The 27528-nt window shown below is 39.9% G+C and overlaps 1 protein-coding gene across 1 annotated transcript in view; it reads right to left on the bottom strand.

Moving 5' to 3' along the window:
• EMP2 (epithelial membrane protein 2) overlaps positions 1 to 25990 on the bottom strand; it is a 46851-nt gene extending 20861 nt beyond the window's left edge. Inside the window, exon 1 of the mRNA XM_075285959.1 lies at positions 25731 to 25990. The gene's annotated coding sequence lies outside the window, so the exon portion shown is untranslated. The remainder of the gene's footprint in view (positions 1 to 25730) is intronic.
• Positions 25991 to 27528: the final 1538 nt, after the last annotated feature.

Raw genomic sequence — 27528 nt, 5'->3', positions numbered from 1 at the left:
ATTTATACTCAATTTGCAGCTTGAGTGAGTGTGAGTGCAAGAATGAGTGAGTGGATTGAATTGAGCCCTGACAGTTGCACCCATACAGATACAAGTCATAAAAGAAATATCATGTTATCATTTTGAAATACAGATTTGCAGTTTTTCTTGATGTTGTGCCCATTATATTTTACATTATTTCTTTTTAAGGCCTACACACGACAAATAATCTTAAAAAATATATCAAAAAGTGAACACTAAGTTTGCATATAGGTTATATCACTAGACCCAGCCTAGAAGCCAAGGGTGTTATCAGTCCATCATCATGTACAACAACATTTGGAGATGTCATTTGTACGGATTATTATATTATTGATATCATTCATTGAGAATCTGTCATTTGCCAGGTGTAAAAGCTCTCCACCAAATAGGATTAGCAAAACACAATTCTCCGCAACCACATGAACTACATTACATAAAGCTGGGGCTGTTCTTAAATACAATAAATGCAATATACAAACGTCTTGTTTACTAATCTCAGCAAATGAAATCATATTCTCCAAAAATAGTTTGTTCTGCCATTACATATTCTGTACAAAATACAGATCAGTCTGTAGCGACTTCAGTTTAATACTATTTAATCTGTCTAATATTTTACCCATGACGTTGGGGTCTAAATTGGTTTTCAAGAATCATAATATTTACTATGTTAATACTATTCCTGATATAGATGGGATACTGTGGGCCCCAAACCTCAGCTTTACTTAGTATCTACCTAGGACTAAATTAAAAATACCTAAAAGCACTAAAAATATTTTTTTGTGGTAACCAACTGAATAGAGATTTACTGAATGACTCCTCGACTATAAGCAGATGTCCTAAATATATTCACTTTATGTAAGGGTAACACTGTGCTTTGTGTTTGATTGGTATTTCAATACACAGATGGTGAAAAAACATCGAAGGAGCTGTCCAGGATTAAGAAAATAAATCTTTTTTTCTAGAAACAGCAATACTCCCCCATGGGCTGTGTCTGGTATTGCAGATGATTTCTCACTTATTGGGGAAAATCTGCAATAGCAGGAACAGCCCATAGCGTGTAAATGGTGTCTAACTTTTCTGCATTAGTCGTATACGGGTTATCACCAATTTTATATGATTATTATTACTAAAATTAGAAAAAAAATTATTTAAATTGTATTTTTTAATTTGTTTTATATTACACAGATTAAAAAAGCATGGAGAGAATCAGTTTTCTAATATGGTAGAATAGACATGGATACGGTTACAACATATAAATACATATTTATCTATTTTGCTTACTTATATAGCGCCATCATAATCCACGTCATTTTATTGAGATGTCCCACTGAGGCTCACAGTCTAAATTCCCTATCAGTATGACTTTGGATTGTGGGAGGAAACCCACACAAACACAGAGAGAACATACAAATTCATTGCAGATGTTGTCCTTGGCTGTATTCAAACCTAGCTTTCAAACTAGATATAAAAGTACATATTCTGTCACTTAGACCCTCTCAAGGGTTAATAGGAAAACATAAATATGCCTATGATGAATGGACAACCCGTAAGGGCGAATTCACACCAGCACACAGTCTCTGCTTTAGTTAATCCGGCAGGTTTCCGTCTTTTGCCCCGAGAAACTGGACAGCGGACAGAAACCCGGCCGGCAGTCTTCAAACCCATTCACTATAATTGGTTTACAAAGTTACCGCCTGTGTGCATCTTCTGCCTCTCTGCGGTGAAACCATTTTTTTAACTGGGCACAAAGTCCGGTTAAAAAAACGGTTTTGCTGCGGAGATGTCCACTTTCTCCGGGCAGAAGACAGAAACCCGCTGGATTGGCTAACGTGGAGAATGGGCGCTCGTGTGAACCCGCCCTAACCTGCTAATATTCTTCATATGTAGATTCATACTCTATATATGAACTTTTCAGCCATGGTCATCAAATAGTGAAACCTCACTCATCCTTCCTGTTAGGGAATTGCTAGATGACAATTTCCCAGAAGCTGCTGGAGAACCCTGGAGGAAGGGGCATAAGGGACAGTGAGCCCTAAGCTGAAGCCCCCCACTGTCCCTTCCTATTGCCAGGCCCTATCCTACATAATAGGCGGCAACCACGAAGACAGTCCCTTCCTATATATGTGATACACAAAAACACAGACAAGACGAACAACAACGAAGGGAGGTCAGCTAGCCAGGGTTCGGTAACAGTCGAGCAATGCAGTGCCGAATCGAAGTCCAAAAGAATAGTCAGTAGGGAAAGCCAGAGGTCAAGGATTAGAATACAAGTAAATTAACAGCAAGAGAAGCCAGCAAGCACGAGGCAATAACAGGCACCAGTGTGAATGAGAGCCAAGTCTAAATAGGGGAGGACGAACCCGCCCTGGACCTGACTGGAAGGCAGGCTGTCAATCACAGGGCAAGACCAAAGTTAGCTACTTCATGGACAGAGGCAACAAGGGCAGAAGACGGGTGTGGTGCAAATTCAATTACAGAACTAGAGCCGTGTTCACACAGTGCAATTAAAAAAAACTGCACACGCCTCCTGCACCGCAGCATGCGAGCAGAGGGTGGTGCAGAGACCTGAGCAAGCAGAGATGTTACACTTGCCCTGGTAGTCTGTGACATCACTTTATCACCCTTCTGTAGACACCTGAAGTTGGGTCGCTCTTTTTTTGTAAGAGTTTCTGGTTTGGTTGACATAAGGTAATTTACATACTTTTTCCATAGAGCATTGCTTGAAAATAAGTCTCCACACACCAATCAGGTTTCTTCAATGACAACTAGTGTCAGCGGAACCACCTCAGGATTAATACTGGGAAGAACAAGGAGTTGGTGGTGGACTTTAGTAAGTGGAGGATTTCCCCGAATCCGGTGGACATCCAGAGGACAAGCACTGAGATAGTCAGCATTTATAAGTACCTGCGTGTGCTCCTCAATAATAAGTTGGACTGGGCCGATCACCTGGATGCGCTGCACAGAAGTTTCACAGCAGGTTCTACCTGCTGGGGAGCTTGAGTGCGTTTGGAGTCTAGGGGGCACTTCTTAGGTCCTTTTTCAAATCTGTGGTAGCATCAGCCAGTATATGTGGTTGGTGACAGAAGGATACTGTCCGTGGTGAGCTCCATGCTGGAGAACAACTCCCATCCCATGAGACTGTGACAGCACTGGGCAGTACTGTCAGTGACCGACTGCTTCACCCCAAGTGTGAGAAGAAACGCTATCAAAGATCCTTCCTCTCAACCAACTGTGGCCAGGCTGTATAATCAATGTCAGGCTAAGCAAAGATCACTGCAGAGAGAACTAAATGATCCTGAAGTCTTTCTTTTCTTTTTAGTTGCTATGACTCCTAGTATCTGTTCTATCTGCTATTCTGAGCTTATATGTGTTCTTTCTTGTAATATATTACTGTATTATCCATGCTGCTGTCACACACTGAATTTCCCCAAGGTTGAATTAATTTTAAAGGATTATCTTATCTTATCCTTCCTGAACATTCCCTAAACTCCATTTCAGAAAATGATATATAGGCTTCTCGCCTTCAATATTGACACATAAATATAAGTTCACATAGTGCAATTGTTGTGCAGTTTTTTTGCATGGGAGACAGATGCTTTATTTTTTTGTAGTATCTTACTCGATCTTTGGTTGGTTTCCACCTGAACCTTCCACTGAAGTGAATGTAAGTTGGAAATACTATTGCTGTCAGCATGAAGATTTCCCCTGCAGATTTTACATTTGAGATCCTGCATAAAAGTCCACTAGGTGAACATACCGTAAGTATATAAATTCATTAGCGAATATAGAGTGCCGACTGCTGTAAGTCATTTCAGCATTTTTACATTTTTACTTGAATCCCTGTTTTCTCTTTGGCACCATCTCTTTCAGCCACCATATGCATATACACACAAATACCTAGATATACAAAGAAGAAACTATTCCAGGAACCTCAGATGAATAACTGCATATAAAAGTCCATCCTATCAGTAACGCCTGCTTTACAAACATAGGAAGATATGTTCATCTCAAATATGCTTAACACCTCCCCACCTGCTTCTGAAACAATACAGGACTGGGAATGTTCAGACTCGTGACATTTAAAGGGCTTGTAAACCAGAAATGCAAGTGACCTATATATACAGATGTAGCAGAGTTAACCTGAACCTCTGCAGGTAGTTGGTGCAGTGTGATATCTTATCAACGAAAACACCATAAAACAATTAAAAATCAAGGTTAAAACATTTTTCAATGACTTTGCAATGTCGTCTGTGATGAACTATCTATCGTTCTCCAGTGGTTAAACCAGTTGTAGAAGTTCAGGTCAACTCTGGTACATTTGTACTTAGCTTAGATAGGCAGGTAAGTGGTCACTAGACACCCAGGACTTGGGCACAGCAACTATAACAATAGGGGTGCAAAAGTTGTAGTCCCTTAGTGAGCCCAAAGTCCCTCTGCCACATATCAGGATACCCTTACTATAAACAGCACATGATGGGGCCATGCTTTACCTATATGATTTTTTATGGACAATTTTTTACTATTAAATACATCCAGAATCCTACTAATAAACATAACATAAAAATGCCTTATCAGGTAATTATTTTCCCTTAGTAAAATTGCTTCTAGGTAGGCTTGAGCGATCGGGATCAGAAAAGATCGGATTCCGATCGACGATCGAGTAAATTTTACGATCACGATTGGAATTTCGTCTCGATCTTTTCCAGCGGGATCGAGGTCGGAGATTATATCAAGATCACCTCAACCCTTAAGTGACTTTTCCCATAGAGAAGCATTGACTGTGGTTGAGCGATTAGGATCGGAAAAGATCAGATGCCGATTGGCGATCGAGTAAACTTCACGATCACGATTGGAATTCCGACCCAATCTTTTCCAGTGGGATTGAGGTCGGAGATTATATCAAGATCGGCTCAACCCTCAAGTGACTTTTCCCATAGAGAAGCATTGACTAGGGTTGAGGATCGGGATTGGAAAAGATTGGATCCCGATCGGCGATCGAGCAAATTTCACGATCGGGAACGGCTGGAAAATGATTGGAAATTGGATTTTGAAATCGATCTTGAAATCTCAAGATCGGCTCAACCCTACTTCTAGGGAACAATAGCATGGTCTCCTACAGAAGTACCATATGACGGAGACACACAGCAACTATAACTTATTCCATCATATGGGCAACACAGTGGCCTTGCAGCACTGGAGTCCTGGGTTCGAATCCAACCAGAAGACATCTGCAAGGAGTTTGTATATTCTTCTTTGTTTGTGTGGCTTTCCTCCGGGTACTCTGGATTTCTCCAACACTCCAAGGACCTACTAATAGGAAATGTAGATTCTGAGTCCTATATAGGACAGTGAATGAGAATGTCTGTAAAGCGCTTTGGAATATGATGGTGCCATATAAGTAAATAAATCAATCAGTCGGTGCACACTGCTGAGTGTATGAGGCCTCACACAGATAATATCTACAAATACCATATCATATGTTATATTAGAATATAACCAACATGGATCGTCTCTGTTTTCACTTTTCTTAATTGTACAACTTTTGACATATGAAATATGCTGGAATTGTGTAACACTGTTTGCACAGCAGACAAGGCATGGGCAGCATTCCCAGTCTTTGCCTCTGAACAGACTGTGATATGTTTTCTTCCTGTTGCTGAACTCTATCACAAAATTGTTTTCATGGCATATCAACAAGTAGGTGCTGAATGATGTCAAATTACATCATAATACATTCATATCATAAAGCACCAGCCATTACTGTTGTGTAATCTGCTGCTGCCAACCGTTGCTTAAAGGGGTTTCCCGTGAACATAACCATACTTAAATTTTCAGAAAATTAAAAGTAAAACTTTTTTGCAAATATACATAACTAGCTGGTACCCGCGACTTCGTCTGCGGTGATTGTAGCAGTGGGTATATACAGGCGTGGGTAAGGTTTTCGTACTATGTATAAGGTATGGGATATGAAATGTAAGTTTGTATCTTGTTTTTGCTATAATTCAGAGAATACGTGAGACTTTTGTGTTGAAGTTACTTTGTATTTGAGCTGCTATATATACGGTGTTGTGAGAAACTTTACATAGTGACTTTCGGACAGAGGTATTTGAAGTTAACCCTTTCCCGCCGATGGCATTTTTGTGACTTTGGTTTTTAGTTTTTGACTCCCCTCCTTCTAAACCCCATAACGTTTTTATTTCTCCGCTCCCAGAGCCATATGAGGTCTTAATTTTTCTGGGACAAATTTTTCTTCCTGATGCCACCATTATTTATTCTATATAATGTACTGGGAAGCAGGGAAAAAATTCAGAATGGGGTGGATTTGAAGAAAAAATGCATTTCTGCGACTTTCTTACGGGCTTTGGTTTTACGGCGTTCACTGTGCAGCTACAATGACCTGTCCCCTGTATTCTGTGTTTCGTTACGATTCCGGGGATACCAAATTTATATGGTTTTATTTACATTTTGACCCCTTAAAAAAATCCAAAACTATGTTAAAAAATTTTTTTATGAAAAGTCACCATATTCTGACAGCCGTAACTTTTTTATACGTCCGTGTACGGGGATGCATAGGGCGTCTTTTTTTGCGGGGTCGGGTGTACTTTGTAGTTCGACCATTTTTGGGAAATGTTATTGCTTTGATCACTTTTTATTCAAATTTTTATCAGAATCAAAACAGTGAAAAAACGGCGGTTTGGCACTTTCGACCATTTTTCCCACTACGGCGTTTACCAAACAGGAAAAATATTTGTATAGCTTTGTAGAGCGGGCAATTTCGGACGCGGGGATACCTAACATGTATGTGTTTCACAGTTTTTAACTACTTTTATATGTGTTCTAGGGAAATGGGGGTGCTTTGAATTTTTAATCCTTTTTATTTGTTTTTATATTTTTTTTACTTTTTTTTAAACTTTTTTTTTTGCATTTATTAGACCGCCTAGGAGTATTGACATGGGTGGGCGGTGTCGTGGATTGTCAGAGCGGTGGGGGTCGGCAAACATGGCTGCTCCGGAGCGTTATAGAGCGCCTCCTGGAGTATTGTTAAGGTGAGGGGCAGAGTGGTAAAGTATATGTATATGAGATTGTGTTGGGTTAGGGGCAAGGCTGCAGAGGGCAATATGAATTTTGTGGCTTGCTATGGTCCAAAGTGTGTGAGATTGCAGAGATGGTGGTGTGAGTTTGGGTTTTGTGGGGGTCCTGGCACAAACGTATGTGCGCTATTGTGACGAAAAGTAGCCTATTGCGCAATCGGGTGTATTAACTATGTTTGTGGAAAATTGCAGCCAAATCGGTCGAGCGGGTTTTGCGTGATTGAGGAACAAACATCCGAACATCCAAACTCACAAACCCACAAACTTTCACATTTATAATATTAATAGGATTAAAATTGTCTAACAATTTTTAAAGATTTTCTGGCAAGTTCCAAACTGTAGAGAGTTCCTGAATTTATGTTTGTATCCATTGGCAACCTATCAAGAAAAAAATACTGTCTAATACTACTAAATTGATTATAGAAAATCTATAAAACTGTGCAAAATGCTTAATCATTTATATGTGGAAACTTTACATTTTTAAAAGATTTTTTCAGCCTCAAATAATTTTTTCATACCAATGTTCTATCCACAGGACACCCAAACCCTGCAAAGATCAGCTGTTGCAGCAGCTTCCAGGAATTGGTAACTGCTAGTGGACAGGGAGCACATGCAGCACCATTCCTATACAAGTAAAACAGCTGATCTGCATGGAGTCTGGGAGTTGGACCCAAACAGATGGCATGATAGGTCATCAGTATGAAAAAATTATTTGCGATGGGAAAACCCCTTTTAATTGTCTACAAATTAAAACATGAAGATGTTTGTGGGAAAACCCTTTAAGGAGGCTTACACTAACCAACAGTGCCCTAAGCCCTCATTGACACATGAATGTTTTGGTCCGAATTTTATATCCAAGTTTGTAAGCCAAAAACCAGGTGCAGGTCAAAAACACAGGTCCATTATACCTTACCTCTATGTAGAATCCACTCCTGGCTGTGGCTTACAAACAGCGATGTGTGAATGTGTCCTAAAACTGTCCACAAGCAATTCAGAGATTCAAGTTGGTCATATAAAGTAAAGTCATCAGCGGGTCAGCGGACAAACTTAAACTGGGGTTCCGCAAACTTTTTAAACAAGGGGCCAGTTCACTGTCCCTCAGACCACTGGAGGGCCAAAATATAATCTTAATTTTTTTTAAACTATACGCTCCACAGTAGCTCATCCCACAGTATTATAAGATGCACCACATTCCCCCCATAGTATTATATGTTCCACACTACGCCCACCCCCACACAGTATATGCTCCTCAGTATGCCCCTCCCACACAGTATTATATGCTCCTCAGTACGCCCTCCCACACAGTATTATATGCTCCTCAGTACGCCCCTCCCACACAGTATTATATGCTCCTCAGTATGCCCCCTGCACAGTATTATATGCTCCTCAGTATGCCCCTCCCACACAGTATTATATGCTCCTCCGTATGCCCCTCCCACACAGTATTATATGCTCCTCAGTATGCCCCCTGCACAGTATTATATGCTCCTCAGTATGCCCCTCCCACACAGTATTATATGCTCCTCCGTACGCCCCTCCCACACAGTATTATATGCTCCTCAGTACGCCCCCCTGCACAGTATTATATGCTCCACAGTATGCCCCTCCCACACAGTATTATATACTCCTCAGTACACCTCCCTGCACAGTATTATATGCTCCTCAGTATGCCCCTCCCACACAGTATTATATACTCCTCAGTACGCCCCCCTGCACGGTATTATATGCTCCTCAGTATGCCCCTCTCACACAGTATTATATGCTCCTCAGTACGCCCCCCCTGCACAGTATTATATGCTCCTCAGTATGCCCCTCCCACACAGTATTATATACTCCTCAGTACGCCCCCCTGCACGGTATTATATGCTCCTCAGTATGCCCCTCTCACACAGTATTATATGCTCCTCAGTACACCCCCCATACACACACACAGTATTATATTCTCCTTAGTATGCCCCCCCATAGGGGGGCTGCAAGAGGGCCGTAGTTTGAGGACCCCTGATCTAAAGTATACGGGGGCAGGCTGATAGTACCATTGGGGAATAAGTATCAGGTATGTTGGGTCTAAATGTGCCCAATTCATTGTTCCGCCAGGGGACGAGCCTTTATGATTATATATGGTTGTGTCTAGGAATAATATACAAGTCCTGAAGTGGTTGGTTTTCACTCAGTAATAATTGCTATTACTATATTAATCTGACAGACTAATATTGGGGGGATTGCTGTATGTACACAGGAGTATTTTTCCCATCACCAGTGTATAGTAATAAATGACCAATTATATAATTTCATTAGTTTTGTGTGGTTCCTGCAATCTGGATGAAAAGTTGGATTACCCCATAATAGTGGATCCTGCCTTAGGGATAAGCCATCAATATTAGAATCACTTGGACCGATATTAAACAGTGATTATTCTTCCTGTGCTATTCCATGATATAGTTATGCAAATGTTCTTACATATTCTATCACATCCTGACGGATAACTATTTACTAGATGAAAAGATAATTCCAGGCACTCCATATTTAGCAAAGTTAAAAATCAGAATTTGTCATAGTGTACACAATACAGTAGTAGCACCCATGTCCAATCGGCGTAAAAAGTTACTACACAATATCAAATAATACAAGTTTCACATGAAGTGTTGAGATATATGAATATAGGTCTTGGTAGAGTCCCAGATGTTTCAGTAGTTCTAACTTTATTTGGCGGGAAGACCAGAAAATAGAGAAATACGAGAAACAAATAAATACAATGACTATATGGCTAGTAAATAAAAAGAAAATCAGTGCAGAATTATGGTTGGTAATTAAATTATTCACAAGTAAATGTTGATATAGACCAGGTGGCAGTCACAAGACTTGAAGAGCATATAAGGTGAGAGTGGCAGCAGTTCAATCCGTCACCAGAGGACCGGGTGATTAGTGGACAGGAGTAGAGGACCAAAGGTCCGTTATGGACGAACCGTGCTCTCTGGCGTATAGAAGAGGATGGTAGACCAAGGACTAAATTCAACAAATTTATTGGAAAATGTACAGCACAGTACAACGCGTTTCGGGCCTCACAATGGCTCTTTTTCAAGTGCAAAGAAGGAAAGCATCAATTAAGAAGGTAACAAAATAAATTGAATGAAATGGATAGAGGTCCGTTAAACCAAATATCTTGTTGGGTTACAATATTATCCTGCCTAAAGTGTGACATACAAATAATATAGTAACACCAATATATTCCACTGCACTAAACAATGTACAAACCAAGTATAGCTGTCAGTTTATCATTGGTTTGGCCTATATCTATCTTTCCCAATCTGTTCATAAGTATGTAAATTGGGCTTGGCCAAGGGTGCATATTTATTTCACTTGGAAGAAGGCAATAAGTCACCGCCAGACAATTCTGGCATTGACTTATCTCTCTGTAGAACAAAGGATCAGAGATCAAAAATCCAACATACTGATCCGTCTTCCTGCTGTTGGCCAACATTCAGAGAATTGTCTTGATACAAGTTAGATCTTCTGTTGATCTCATATATCAGAACACTTCAACCTACTAACTGGATTGTATATGGCCAGAGTAATGAAATTGGTTGAGTAGAAAGTGAGCCTTAATGAACTCCAGGCGGTCAACAAACCTACATCTTATCCTGAGCTCCTTGAATATGTTTAAAGTTTCTTCAAGTATTTGCTAAGTTTATGAGACAGGAAAAATGATCTCTTAGGAAAGTAAACTAGTCACATAGCAAAACCTCATACTACCCTAAGGAAATTATATGAAACCTCCACAATGAGTAAATGGGTGGGGTCCTGTGTCTATTACTCATATGTGGTTAGACTGGTAAAGTGAAAAATCTATATTGGACACTGACAATAGGCACGGAAATACTTCTATCTATTGCTATTACTTTTTATGTTTAAAAAAATGTGTAAAGGGATTGTCCCACCAAAACATACCAGTGGACTGATGATAAGTTTCAGATCGAGGGGGTGCAACCACTGGGACCACCAATGATTGAGAACAGGGATGCTTTGCATGAGTGCTGATCAAAAAGGCCCCACCCCACTCCTATGTGTGGTCCAGGGCAGGTCTGGAGTAGGCTTCAGCCCAGGTGTGGGTCATAAGCTCAATACTGGCCCATAAAAGGCTGAAGAGCCTGCACTTCAGGGCAAATCCAGGGAGTGAGAGGAGGCATCTGGGTCTGTTCTGTTAGGCTGTAATCACACAGAGTAACGCCAGCCGTTTTTTGTGTGCTTTTTGCACATAGCGCCGCGTTAACGCCGCGTGTATGCCGCGCTATTTAGCGGTGGTGTTGCCCGGCGTTAACGCGGCGCTATGTGCAAAAAGCACACACAAAACGGCTGGCGTTACTCTGTGTGAATACAGCCTTACTCTGAGTCCGGTGAGACTCTATCGCGCTTATTGGTTTGTTTGTGTGGCTGTTAGTAAGCCACACGTATAGTTAGTTTTTAATTACTGTTTAGTTAGTTGCTCAGACGAGCAGGATTTTGTTTCTGATTGTTTTTGCCTGGAGTTAAGGCTGTATTTTATTTTGCTAATTTTGTCAAGGTTTATTTATTTATCAGTTTTTTTCTAAATAAATCTTTTTCCTGCATATTTTGTGTCCCTGTCTCTGGCTGGTTGGGCCCGCACCATTGCTGAAGAAAGAATGAACAGTTTTAGACCTTAGGTCTGCGTGTCTATGTAGGTCTATAGTTACTATAGTTAGATATTAGTTAGACTTTCTACGGAATGGATGTAAATATATCTAAAACAGTTAATTTTTATCTTCAGTGATGTTTCAGTGTGTTTCTCAGTATATACCATGGTGATATCTGTTGTGCTGGCCATTTTTGGAATATCCTGATGTCTTTGGTGGTTTGCAGTTGCCTGTATGGTTTTCAGTCACTTATATGATGTATTAGGACTGACTAGAGTAAGTGAAGGTCATCATCTTTCTACTGGATTTCCCCACCTACCCAGAATTACTCTCAATGTGGATAGTTATCAGTCACAGGGCTTCCTTTTAGCTATTACATACTACAGCAAAATCCAGGTGTCTAACACTGGCTAAGACTGTACAGTATTTAGAGTCAACACAAAGCGATAAAGCCTATTGCAACCATCCATTGTACAATTGTAGTTAAGTATTCCTTAAAGAGGTTTTATGGGGCTATGATATTGTCCATTTGCCCATAGGATACGTCATCAACATCAACTTAGTGGGGCCTGCTACCTGGAACCCCCACACATCCACTGATTTAACAGGCTGTAGCATTTGGACAAGTGCGTGGTCTCTGCTTACCATGGACTGTGTAGTGGTTGTACTTGGTATTGCAGCTCATTCATTTGACTAATGGGTATGACGTCACCGACCTGACCAGGGAATGGAATTTACCCTAGTGCTGCAAGCACTACAGACAGCTGATCGGTGGGGGTCCTCGATGACAAACTTTGCCAATGTAATACTGATGTCTATTCTAAAGATATGCCATCAATATCATAGTCCTGTAAAACCCCTTCAAACATTATTGGACTTTCCTTCGAATATACCATCAAAGTTAAAAGGTTCTGGAGAACCCCTTTGCAATATATATGTATTCCAGCCTTCATCAACACAAAAAGCATGTACAGCATGTCTGTGCTAAAGCCTAATCCTATGGCAGGTCTCCACCATGACTGTCATTATACTGTAATTTATTATTATTAGATGGTGTCTACAAGACTTCTCTAGACACAGACCTTCAAGTAGCTTCTGGAATAGTCTGAGTTTTATGTAATTCTACTTGTATGACCTTCTTACATCGTACTATTTCCAATTACCCCAGTATAATGGAAATGCCAGGCCTGGAATGGCAGGAACATTTATGAAAGAGCCATTTGTGCGCATTTTTGTATTTCTGCCCTTGACATTTTAAGTAGCATTTTCTCCACATAAAAGGCAGCTCTTTGTAGTCCAATTCATGTTCATTTTATTGATATTACATATGCTCAGGGCCCAGCAGACACATTGTGACTATGTTTTTTTTATCATCTATATACCCAACTCTACTTCACAGAGACCTGGAACGTACAGTACCAGGCTGCCTAAGCTAAAATATTCCATTTCACAGGGGCTGATATTAACCTCTTTATTCCAGATACAAATGAACAGGTGACTGTAACCTTAAGGTGAGTAAACAGGACACATATCTTTGTAACCACAGGTTTAATGCATAACTGAAGCCTTTGTTTTGTTGGCTTTTATAGTTCACTTGTATTAGCTTGTGCGTCAAGGTCCTGTATAAATAGATCAGAAATGGGCCGTATAATATAAAACAACGTGCATGTATTCAACAAAACGTATTTTACTGTGCAGACTGTAGAGTTTGAAATTTACATTATTTTTGTCAAATTAGTTTTTTCCAGTTTTCTATGTAATAGTAATATAGCGATGTATAATGGCGCAATATGGTGCCTGTAGAATTCTATAGATCCTCCATATGCTTCCAATTAAACACAAAATGTTTTTCCACTGACTATAGCAAGTGGAGATGGCGACATCTTAGGGCGGGTTCACACCTGCGCCCAAACTCCGTTTTCAGGTTTCCGTCTTCTGCCGACAGAAGACAGAAACCTGGCAGACAGTGTCCGGCCATGAGCACCTGTGAGCGTTGCATGCTCTCTTGTTTTTAACCGGACACAAAGTCCTGCATGTCCAACTTTGTGTCCGATTAAAAAAAAAAACTGTTTCACCGCGGAGAGCACAAAAAACGCACACCGGTGCTCACAGCCGGACACTTTCCAAACCCATTTAAATGAATGGGTTTGAAAAATGAATGCAGGTTTCCGTCTAGTTTCAGGTAGGAAATGGAAACCTGCAAAACGGAGAACAGGGCGCAGATGTGAGCCCGCCCTTTGCCGTTTCTTTGTATATCCTTATTAGTAAATATATATAATATCAGTGTATTGGGCTGCCCATACACATAAGTAACATGACGAGAACCACACGGTGAAACTACACGCAGGTTTACCATATAAAACATACGTGTTTAACTTTACTTACTGGACAGTCAAAGACTGTGAGACAAAACAACAGCAAAATGGCTTTGTTGGTAGCACAGTAAAAATGACTACAAGTACATGGTAACAGAGAAGTGAACTACATAACACAGTCATTATAGAACAGGTTGGTCTAGTTTCATACAAAGTACAGATCAAGCACATGCAACTCATCCACTTCATCTGACGTTGCAGTAATGCCGCGGTTATGATGCTGTAAGTTTGTCTAAGATCTGAGGTCGGAATGGGTTTTGCCAGTGTAATATGGTCCAGAAGCGTTAGATCCATGTACAAATAGCCTTAGGGTACATTAACATAGGCAAATTGCTTTTATTAAGTATTTTGGCTTTGGATTGGAATCCATAATAGAAAGGTAAGACAATCTGAATGCTGATAACCACCGACAATGGCGCAAATCTGTATGTGGCCATTTGCTGCAGTTTATGGTCTGTTTCTGGTACTGATACTACACCTAAGTAGGGTAGGGCATTGCTTTTTTTTAAGCCCACTGAAAAAAGGACAAAGGCTGAGGCCACACAATATAGAAAAGCTGCGCTTCTTTTTGCAGTTTTTGCTGCTGTTTTTTGAGCCAACCCCAGGAATGGATTTAGCAGAAGGGAGTGTGCATATTTGATATTTCATAATCCACGTAAAGCCACTCTTGGATTAGTCGTGTTCACTAGGTTAAAAATAATTTTTAAAAATGTATTTTTTAAGTACTATATCTTACATTTTCCACTCTGGTCACTCATTTTCATCATAGCCTGACACTTCCCAATTCTGCAATGTTTTTTTTCTTGTAACCTCATTTACCTCATAGAGGTTACATTAAAAGATAACACTTCTGGAGATAACACCGCTGAATTGTGACTGCATCCACTATTGACGATAGGTGATGGCAGAGAACTCATCCACTCCCTTTCTCTGCACAGAGTACATACAGTCTGTTGTAGATTATGGCCATATCACTAAATGCTGTTAAAAGAGCACAGGAGAAGCTCAGGCAAAATGGCCGCCTCTTTTTACAGAAAACAGATTAAAAACATCATATATTTCAAATGGTTTTAATTTAAAAAAAAGTCTATACATTCTTTTTAAAGGTTTTTACTTCACACTGATTCTGACAAGAGATGGATGAACCGCTCCAAGATTCATTTTGTTTTAGATTTAGGTGGCTCGAACTCTGATTTCTTTCAGGTCAAACAAGTTTGGTACAAACCAGAAGTGACATTATTATACCCTGGGGTCTCTTCAGACCCCGGAGTATAATAGGTGGCGACCCAGGAGAGGTGTATAAGATAAAAACCATTTATACTTACCTTCTCTTACATCTTTTGGGCCTCCTCACGGTGCCAGCCCTCTGTCTCAGTCTCCTTGGTGATATCATGCATACAAAGTCTCGGCTGAGGCCTGTAATTAGGCCTCAGTGGTAACATGACATGCCCAATCACAGGCCTCAGCACTGACCCCTGGCGTCTGACATCACCAGGGGAGTGCCGGACACCGCAAGCAGGCCCAAAAGATCTAAGGGAAGTCAAGTGTGAATGGTTTTAAATTTTTTCCACCTCCCTTGGGACTCCACCTACTATACTGTGGGCTCTAAAGAGACCCAAAAGTATCATAATATACCGCATTGCATGCCACGGCACCATTTTAATTTTTCGGTGATGAATCCCAAATTGTGTCGTTTTTGTAAAAAAAAACTAATTATTTGGAATATTGAGTCGCCCCGACACATTCCAAAGTGGTTCACTCATCTCTAATATGACCTATTTTCCACATATTAATCATAGTTAATGCAGTGTGAACATGTCCTAAAAGCATTGTCAAATGCTATAAGTAAATTACAACAGATTGCAAAGAAACTAATCTAAAGCTAAAGAATGTAAAAGCAATCCAAAAACCTGTTTTTCGATTATATAATAATACACATTAATGGTCAGAGATATTACTTTGGCAGCATATATATACAAAGAGATAGACTTGTGATGTTGGCTCCCTAGAGCAGCGAATTACGCAGAAAGCATTTTCTCACAAAGCACGAAGTTCTCTGAGAAAGTTCTATACTTTATGGTCAAATCACAAAAGCAGTGATTGTATTTCCTGCCCGCCTCTGGTTTCTAATTCCAGACATCTGAGAAACAGATTAAGTTCATGTGTTTAACAGACATGGCTGTTCATTTATACAGATTCCAGCTGTGCTATATTGAATCACAAGAAACAAAACAAGCCTTGTGGTCACTGGGCCACTCGGGAGAGTACGAAACGGACACACCCAAATTTTAAGGAACTTTTATGAATTTTAAGGAAATTTATGAAATGAAAAATCATCACATGCAAAGTGTTTTTTGATGTTACAGTTGTGACTTCTGTACAAAAGCTGCCATCGCCTTGCCACTGCGAATGCAATTAAGATGGATGGCAATAAAATGTAATGCAGTGTCTGTATCACAATTTATGAGATCACGTCATATAGTGTGTACAGTGTATACCATAATGTATGGTAGTGGTATCAGTTTAAGCCTATAATATAGAGGTTACCGTATACGAGATTAGTGATGCTGTTTTCCAGAAACAGCACCACTCATGTCTATTGGCTGTGTTTGGTATTGCAGTTCAGTCCTATTCACTTGTATGGGGCTGAGCTGCAAACACAGTCCACAGACCAGAGGGACCCTTGAAGGAGATCCTTTTTTTTCTAATCTCATAAACAACTTTTCATCCTGAAAAACATAACAGTAAATTTACCGATCATCTGTAGTTAGTAGCTAATGCCAGCCTATGTGGGCACATATATTTTAAGGCCTAAATACACTTACAAAACTTTTCTTCTAGTCTCAAAGAATAGTCAAATAGCAGTTCCCTGCTGCTGGGCATTTATCGTTCAGGTTCCTGTTAAAGGGGTTGTCACATAAAGACAGTCCTTGTTTGTATTTCTTTTTAGGACAGATGGAAGTGATCAGCATCAGACTGAGGCTCCTTGGGCCCAACAGATAAAATGATTCTTAAGGTCCACCTTTCAATAAGTCTTAGGGGGAAAAAATATAGTACTGTTCAGTTTTGCCTTCTTCTAGCATGGGCCCACCAGAGGTTTCTCTGGTACTAAGATTGACCAGTCCAACACTAAAAGACATAAAGTAGGATCACTGTCTTGGGCCCTCCTTCTGTGAGTCAGAATAGAGAACCACTCTGCAGGAGTATCCCCAATACCGGACTATTCACGCCAACCATGTCACTCATGTGGCTCAGGAAAGGTCAAGGAGATCTAGCCATACTAGCCAAATGTTTTACACAAACCTAAGATTTGGGGGATTAGACAGGTGTCACAGATTACGAAAAATTCTGAGATGGGCCAGGATGTAATTCTAGGGAAATATGGGCAAAAATCTCCAAGGCGATAGCAAACCAATCTATAGCCAGTTCTTGCCGTTAGTTAGACTCATACTCCGAATCCCTTGGGCTTTGTTCATAGTGGCTTTAAGGCTTCTGCTTTAAAACAGAGCCAGGACAGCTATGCCAGAACCCCTTTAACTTTAATGAAGACCATCAGACCTCTATTGAGGTCCTGGTATCTGTGACAGAAAGAACAATACTACATCATGCCACTAATAAAGCCCAATTAAAAAAAAGTTGACACCATTAACTAAGTACATACAAAGCCTAACACATTGTCATACATTCTCATTGATAGTATGTGGAGACAAAAAGTGATGCCACAGTATGTGGAAACTAGAATCAATGGTACCGTATGAGGAAGCTATAAGTAATGATAAAGTGGATGCTTGAAGTAATGGAATAGTATGTGAAGGGTAGAAATAATGGCACAGAATATGGCAGATAGAGGTAATGGGTACTTATATGGAGACTAGAAGTATTAGTATTATTATGTAGAGGCTACAAGTGATGGGGAAGTTAGCTTAGTAGAAGCAGTGGTGTGAACCCAAACAATCAAGACAGGGTGGAAAACAAAATATACAGAAAACTGGTTTATTTAGAAAAAAAAGAGAACAATAAATAAACCTTGACTTCAGGCAAAGAATTAGCAAAACAAAATACAGCCTTAACTTCAGGCAAAACCAAAAGAAAAACCTGCTCGTCTGAGCAACTAACTAAACAGAACTGATAACCTAACTATACGTGTGGCTTACTACCAGCCACACAAACAAAACAAGCACAAGTTTGTCTGACCGGACTCAGGGTTACAGAACAGAACCATACACCTCCTGCAGCCTTTTTCTGGCCTAGTAATGAGCCAAGGACTCACACCTGGAGCTGAGGCCTACTCAAGACCCGCACTGGATCACACATAAGTTAAAAACCTGGGGGAGATACAGCGATATTCCAGCACTCTGACTGTCACCGTCTCACATGGAACAGTATGTGGAAACTAGAAATATTGATACAGTATGTGGAGGCTAGAGGTTATGGTATAATAAATGGAGACTAGAAGCAAAGCTACCATATGAAGAAGCTAGAAGTAATGAAACAGTATTTGGAGGCTGGAAGTATTGGCTCATCTTGCTTTCATAAGTTTGCACCTTTGGTGAACTCTGAACAGATGTGCTATCAGTATCATACTGAGCCTAAGAAAACAACGACAAGGAATTTTCCAGAAGAAAAAAATTGAAAATAAAAATCCCTGTGTTTAAAAAAGAAACAAAAATGTATAAGGTTATCTTTAAAATCCTCAGCTACTCTCTTAATGGTCATTATTTACACAGGTGTAGGGATGACGTGATGTCCTGACACATGACCACAACTGCCAATTAGTGGACACACGGGTGACTTTCTAACCTTATTAGAGTCACATCTGTAGTCAGTGATTGGTTACCATAATGACATGTTGGGGTAAGACACTATTACTGCAGACGTGTAAGGAATGGCCATCTTAATCAACTTCATCGCTATCCATTTTACTTTTGCAATTGAGTTCATTGGATGAAAGAATGAAAAAACGTGTGAACTGAAGTGGAATCCTAACCTTAAGCTTCAAAAATCTAAATTATAGAGCAGGAATCCAAAAATATCATCATCAACGTCAGCTTTCTTCAATGATTGTCAAGTTCTGGCCTTGACACGTCTTCTAAACACCTGTATCAGTTTCATATTCAATGTGAGAAGATAATAGACAAGACAATTATATTTTCATTTCCCATGCTGTTCTAGACTCTCGTAGCAGCCGTCATTCTCAAGTGGTGAAGTCTATTATACGGAGTGACCCTTCAAGAGGGATATAAGCCAAGCTGTGAAGATTTCTTACAAGATTAAAAAAGCAGGATGTCAAAAATTTCATTTAACCTAAACAAATCTATCTACAACAAGTGTTCCCCGTATTTCCTTCCTGTGGAGTGAAAGTGAACAAACCAATCAGAACAATATGCGGAAAGTATTACAGTGTAAAGAAGCCATAAATCAAGATACAGACCCATAATGGAAATTCTAACAGCCGCTCCCAAGAACAACTGTAGCTGTCACAACCTCCCCATTCCTTAGATGTACACACACTATGTAAACAATTTACCATATTACATAAAGCCAATCCTGTACTATTATCATACAAGGAAGTTAAAGTCTTCTGTAAAACGTTTTGAAATGACCAAAGGGTTTACAGAAAACTTTTTGAGAAGGGTTGCAGTATCTGCATGGAGTACAAAGGGGTGTGTGAGGGGTTTACAACAAAAACTCACGCAAGTGTTCTTAAATTTATATTTTTTGTAACCCCAGATAATTGTGGCTATACTGTTTAGTCATTTCCCGGTGAAATGTACTGGCTAAAAGTCCAGATAACTTCAGTGTACAACCATCCAGTGGTTTTCATCCTGTAACAGGCCCCACTCCATGGATTCTAGTATAAAGGGATTTTTTTTCCTCTAGTCTCTTTCAATTTAAGTGCCTGATATACTAAGTTGTCAGGTGGGTGGCGTCTGGCGAGAGCAGAAACAGCCTCTGATAGGACAGTGTCAGATACCCTATGTCTGTCCCTACCTGACACCACTTACATGACAGTACATAGCTTAGTTAGCATATCCACCACCAAAAGTAACTGCACTGATTGCTCAGGAACAGTGGGGGCTAGAGAAGAAAATTCCAACTATGCTGGAATCAGTGGAGCAGCTTATATTAAATGTTGTAAAGAAATACAGATTTCAGTTCTCTCTTAATCTGACCAAACTTGTGTAGTTAAGCAAAATGATAACATACCTTGGTCGAACTGTATGTGACCGCTGAAGAACAAACATATGATGTTAACCAGGAGACCAGAAGAGGACCCAGAGTCCAACACAAAACTTTTGGAAAATTTGGGCTGAATCTGGTTCGATCCAAATCAGTTTTCTAACCTCTGATAACTACTGTTTGTAAAGAACTCTTAAATGGAACTGCATAAAAAGGTATATGTACCCCCTTCTAGTAAATCAGGAACCTTGCAGGCAAAACAGAAACGTCAAGGCAGATTTAATATTGTGGCTACAACTCAATCCTGGTATGATGTTCCCTAATGTAGCATATTTTGGCGTCTTTGTTACTTTAAGTTTGACAGCAAATTTTTAAGACTTAGAGCTTCATGACAAATAGTTTAAATGTGACAACATGCACCAGAATGCGCAAAAATTATTTTGTTACCTTCCATTTCAAAGTAAGTTAAAGGGGTCATGCAGGACTTCAATAACATGGCTGATTTCTTCTTCTCAAGAAGTGTTATCATGTCTGTTATATGGCCATGCTGTTGCTCAGTCCCATTCATTTTAATGGGATGGAGATGTGGCATTGCCATATGACCAGCACACATGAGGTCACTTCCTGAGAAAAAAGCAGCCATGTTTTCGAGTCCTGCACGATCCCTTTAATTGCTATAAACTTAGGGTACACAGTCTAAAGATTGTCCCTCTAAGTATACGTTGTCTATTAATAAATCTGGGCCAGTGTGTTAAACCTAATGCAGAGCCTAAGATGGGGGTGCGTGATATAGGGACACAAAGAGAGAATGTCTTTGTCATGGGCTTCCCCTCAGGCCCTGCACCAGGCATAACACAATAAATGAAATGCCAAGTAAATAAATCTCATCATGTAAAACAAAACAGAAATACTGTATTATATATAAGCAGTAGTGGAAACCTCAATATCATCCTTTTAGGATTTTGATCAATCCCTTTACAAGGTATATGCACATGCTTTAGGACATCTGCGTGCAGGGGTAAACTGTAATGATGAATGAGCCTGGGAACCATCACTCATACTTGAACGCAAGCCAAAAGGAATTGTGATAAAATTCCACTAACCTCTAAGGATAAACCCACACTCATTTCTAAGCCAAGGGGAAATCTAAAGCTAATGACTGTATCTCATGACTGTTCATTCATAACTTCCCTTCCACTGCTGTGACTCACTACTACAACTTACATGTGTCAAGTATTAAGTTTCACAACATATGTATGGAACCATTTATGTAAGGGATTTATTCCTTTTCTATATAGTTGTATAACAAGTCACTTACATTTGGAACAGTGCAGCCAATATTACGTGAAGAGGTTGTCTGAGACAATTGACAGATATTCAGTTGAATATGAGCAGATTTGCTTTGGGCTGTAAAGACTATATATAAGTTCCACTGATCTATAGGTCTTCAGTACCCAAAACACTTGGGGTCTTGAACAATAACTTCAAGATGTCAAATTGAACCCATTAGAAGTGGCATTGAAATCAGTCTAAGCTGCCACAGGAGAGCTGGTTACAAAACGTCTTATACATTGTGGGAAACCACTACACTATCTAGGCCAGAAAACTAGTGCTAGACCCACATCTTTGGCACATGGCCCATCTTTGCTCCAAAGTATGGTGACATGGACTTCTATGGGTGCTTGCAATAATATGAATAATATGAAACTGTAATATGTCTAAGTGCATAAGCCCAAAAGCATTATATGGACAGACATATAGTTATTACAAAGATCTTCCAACCTGAAGAAGAATCTGTTTACGTCCTAAAAACATTGGAGCTGATCTGAGTATAAGGATTAAGATAGTAAAAGCCACAGGCAATTATTGATCATTTTCTTTGTTACTTCCAAGACATAATAGAGCACTGACGTGTCAGCCAAGACAGTACTTTCTACTAATTCCCCTTAGGTAACCTGTATTTTCCATCCCAGTCAACTTTGACCTTCAAACCGCAAGAGCCACAATTGTAGACATCTCCTTGTTAGATGACCTGACTAAAACCAGGAAGACTTATATGTCTGCACTGTGTAGTAGGTTTCCTATACATTTATGCAGACCCTATAAACCAGCGAGCCAGTCGTATGAAGGTTTTCCTATTACTAGTCTATCATCATCAGTCTAGGTTACTTGTCAGCTGCTTCCGATATTCCCCGACATTGTACCGAATTTGTATATCCATTGTGGTATAAAATCCCAAAAAAATTGGGAAAGGAACTTTTTTTAAATAATTTTTAGAGGTCAAAAGAAATCGTAGCCTCCTCTCCTGACTATACAGCTTGCCAATTTTCCAGCGCCCGGCAGCCATTTGTCTGCTACTGTGCAGTTGGCCATCTGTAGGTGGCATGGCATAGGAATACTGACATGTTTGAGCTGCCTTATTCATGGTCATGATTAGTAATAATATACTGTATGTATGTGTATATATATATATATATATATATATATATATATATATATATACACACACACACTCTCTCTCTGTGGTGTATGGATATAGATCCTGCATTACTCACACTCCTCAGAGCAATATTCCACATGACTCCAGAGAAAACGTATTCGAAAAGACAAGTAAATCAGGTTTGGATGTGTTACGGCGGCCAGGTGCATTATTATCTCTCATATCTATTCATATAGTGCTGGAATATTATTCTGCTCTGTACAGAGACTCTGTTCATTCACATCAAGCCCCACCTTACTGGAGCTTGTATTGTAACTGCAGGCGTACAGTCAAATGAGAAAGCTAAATGAAATTAAATGGGATCTTGGTTATACTGTATTGCAGTATTTTTGTAGTATATTTGTGCCAGAAATACTAGAACTGTGTCAGCAATAGGTCGGCATACAAACCACATACTATTTTGCTACACTGTTCAGAATCAGTCCAGGTTCCTTCTGATGTTGTTTTAGGGATACACCCAAAGGAGTTGGAGAAAGCTAGTAGCCAGCATTCACCCCTAGCCCTGGTACATTCAACTGCAACCTCTCATCAGAGGACAGAACTCTTGTTTGCCCCTCATCCATACATAATAGTCCTTTAGCAATGGAGCTTGTGGTGGATAAGTCCTGTGCAGATAAGGTGAATTGACCAGCCTACGTCTAGGTCCTCCCTTTTTACAGCCCAACAATCTATAGTACTTACACCCAAGAGAGTAACAACCAGGCTGCCACTGAGAATATGGATGAATACATTGTATATATTTTTCAGTTTTGTAGAAACTTTTACCAAGTTAAAAGTGACTTCATAATTTACTGTAAGTTATCATTAACCCTTAAGTGCTATCATGGTGTCCATTATAATGATACATGTATGATAGTGGTGTATAGTAGATTCCATGACAGTACTTAAGGGTTAAAGATATTGTCTTAGATTACTATCCCCTTTCCATTTCTCTATAAGGACACATGTACATCATTTAGGGGGTTCTAACCTTCCTGCTTATGTATTACACGGAGACCATTCATGAATGGAAAAGATCAGCCAACAGCACCTACAACCACCTCTGTCTCCAACTACAACAAACTCAAATCTCTCCCTGACAAAGCTGAAATCCCTAACAAGCAGCTACTGTTCACAGAGTCATTTAGCAAGGCAATAGTGAGTCGGAAACATGATGTGTCATGTCAAGCAGATGCCATTCATGCAGTGCATATACAGAAGAGAAAGGCAAAAGTTCTCAGCCACCTCCAAGTATTTCCAAACCTGTCTGTACAGGAAAACCTAGCGCACATTTATCCAACACAAGCAGTGTATCAGGACGTTTCTGACATCAGGATCATCCACAACAATTGTAAAAAAAACAAAAAAACTTCCCTGGGTCAGATGTAAACCATTGCACAAAGTGTCAGGTCATTGAGACAGTTTTAACATCATCAATGATCCTTTCTATCTCTTTTGCTGACAAACTTATACAAGGAGTTGGGTTACTAATGTGTTAAATCTTGCACACAGCTTCTGAAAGAACAGACCTTGCTTTAACTACTACACCAACATTACCCTATGGAAATGTTGTGGTTAAGTCTCTTTTATTAACTTGTTGATTTATAGACATCTTAAAGTTGAATTTACCACATATGACCATGGATAGTGAATAGTATTGTGGCATGTGACACACTCGACCTGCTGGGGTGAAGTGTGACATTATATATATGACCTAAATGTAGGCAACAGATACGTATAGAGCTGCAAACATCTGCCAGTGACTACCATCTGTACATACCCCTGGTGGAGGATTGGGTTAAGCATTCCATAAATGTATATTTTGGCCGAGATTCCTAGACTGTCTAATCTATGCCCATGGCAAGCATCTAAGAACTAGCTGGGTTTCCCAGCCCTGATATAAAAGTGACTTCTGCTTTCTGCTAGGGAAGCCCTGACCAAGTTCTAGGGAACCCCAAAATTCCAAGCAACACTGGCAGGGAAACACTGGTACAGAATGGCGAAAATAGTAAACTAGAATTTGTATGTGTCCAAGTATATAGATTTTTTTTTAGAATTGTAATATATTCTGTAGTTTTGCTTACTTTCCAAAATCTGCAGTGAGGAAAAACTTACACCACTAGGTGGAACATTTTCCTCAAATTAAAAAGAAAAAAAAAAGTGAACAGCCACACCTATATGACGAAGATGGAGGGAGCCTGGGATGAGGTTTAAAAAATAAACTGTACAAATGAGTCAAGTGTTAGATATGAAAATTATTTGCTATTGTAATTTAAAAAAACATATACAAGGATCAGTTTGGTCCGTGATGTCTTATCATTCACAATGTGTCACCTTTAAACATGAATCTCAAGGAGTTAAAAGGCTTAAGTGGCAATAACCAAGTCCATCCCCAGGCACATTCCTCATTAGGCAATTACCCCTCCCCAAGCCCCTGAGGCATCGGAGGCAATAGATCAGAAGTGAACTTCAGCAACTTCAAACTACTAAGATGAATGCTAAAAGCCAACGGATAAACCCTTCAGAGAATAGTATGTGCTGGTTCTCCAGGCGCCCCCATACATCGCATCCTTACAAGCCATATAATATATTTCTGTTTACAAACATATTATACAAAGTTGCACAAAGAACATGAAACAGATTGGTGACTGGCAGCAAACTTTAACACCATTTGGATATTAGAACGTTTGTCTATTTTTCCACCTATGTAACCATATAGCTAAGAAATTAAAATAAGTCACTTTATACTGAAACATGAAGAACATTGTAACAAGAAGAAGAATGGTCTCCATGGTTACTCTTGTTCTGCAGCTCTCCTAACATTCTAAGTCAACATTCTACCAGGAACAAACAAGCAGATGTTCCCTCAGACTCCACTCCCAGCCCAGGTGCCTCTTACTGCCCTCCTTGCTTAGTTTAATGAAGTTTTACTTACCTGTACTTTTAGAAACTTCTATTGCGGGAGGATAGGTCCTTGTGGATTTTGCAGAACAGACACCTCTAGGAGTAGAGCACAGCTGCTAGTTTGTATGAATCTGGGACTTGTTTTGAACCTCTCCCTCACACCACACCAGTTCCCTCCCCTTCTCTCCTATGCCTGGATTATGAGATCACACGTAAGATGGGTGTGGAGAAAAAAATATAGATTCCACTCTGTCTATATAAAGCAAGCTACAAAAAAAACTTGCAAGAGGATCCTTTTCCCACCCTGCAGCAGGGTTCAAATTCAAAAAATGCACCCAGACCTTTCCTTCAACGTTAGACACGTCGGATCACTATGAATCCAATTGACTTAGGCTAAACTCCACCCCAGCAAGGCAAAACAGATGGAGAGAAAACACAGGCACACATATCCACGCTCCAGTCAGAGTGCTCAAGTATTTGTTTTTGTTCTGACACTGCCACCTACAAAGAGGTATTGAAAGTTTAAGTTAAAAACCTGCGCCACGTAGTCGATAGAGGGGTAGTTGTGCTTACAGGATGGAATTTCAACTGTAAGTTTGCAAAAATGTGTCTAAAGCATTCATTTCCTCAAGAAACATCTTTATATCACATGCGGCAATCTGAGCAAGATATCTTCACTGCTAAGGGGTGATAGACCAGCTAAAATAACAGACAGATTGGCACAATGATCCCTGTGTCAGCATCAGTCAGCAGAGACAGGCGAAGAAGGGGGGTGCTCTGTGCTTGTGCAGGGGCACTAACTTACTTGCAATAGTAAAACCACACATTGGAATGATGTATTATATAGCAATAGGGTACAGAAAAGTACAAATAGATATAGCCTAAGATAGTGTTATTATGAAATTTAAAGGGTTTCTACTGTCTGATATTATGTGGTCTATTCTATTTAACTAAGGTACTGGACGATTTCAATATTTAACCTGTATTCGCTGCTGCAGGTCCCCAATTCGCATCTGCAGAGTAATCACTAACAGGTGAGAAGTGTAACTGAAAGTCAGTTTTGGAAGTAAACAAGAAAAAGAGCAAACAGGTCACAAGCAAGTCAATGTTAAACTTCAGTTGTACTACATCAAGTCCCAGAATGGCTCGTAAAAGAAGTGTCAAAGTATCCACGTGATTCCATTGTAACAGAAGACACACAAATTACTGGAAGGGTATATGTCTAATAAATGGATTAAATGGGCATTCCCATCTATAGGATAGGGGATAACTTGGTGGGTTCTGAGATCTCCATTCAGAGAATGGTGGTATTGTATCCTCTGTTCTGAATGGAGTAGTGATCAGACAGCCAGTGGTGTCCCAAATAAGCTTCTATTTTAAGTCAACTTCTTACATCAGTTACGCTAGGTTCACACGAGCGTTGTGCTCTCTGTCATTATGGTGAACAATGGAGAGCTGGACTGCTGTTTCAGTGGTAACACATGTACACAGGTGGACTCCATTGACTATAATGGATCCGTCGGGTGTCTGTCAGGTGTCAACCGTTTCAAAACTGAAATCAACACAGAGAAAAGTCCTCCATGCAGGACTTTTCTATCGACCAATTTTCAGCAGTTTCTGCAACAAAGACTCTAGTGCTGTGACCTCACAAATATGTTTAAATCACAGGTGGGTTTCAGTGAGTGATTGTTGTGATATAATAGTGTGTCCCTATCAGATAAACTGCTGTAAAATCAAGAGTGTGTTTTCATCAGGTGAATTGCTGTGGCATCACAAGTGTGTTTCCATCAAGTAAACTACTGCAACATCACTAGTGTGCTTTCATCGAG

The sequence above is a fragment of the Leptodactylus fuscus genome, chromosome 8 (genome assembly GCF_031893055.1).
Source record: "Leptodactylus fuscus isolate aLepFus1 chromosome 8, aLepFus1.hap2, whole genome shotgun sequence".
Classification (NCBI taxonomy): domain Eukaryota; kingdom Metazoa; phylum Chordata; class Amphibia; order Anura; family Leptodactylidae; genus Leptodactylus; species Leptodactylus fuscus.
The sequence above is the reverse complement of the archived record's forward strand: the minus strand, read 5'-3'. Positions and strand labels throughout refer to the sequence as shown.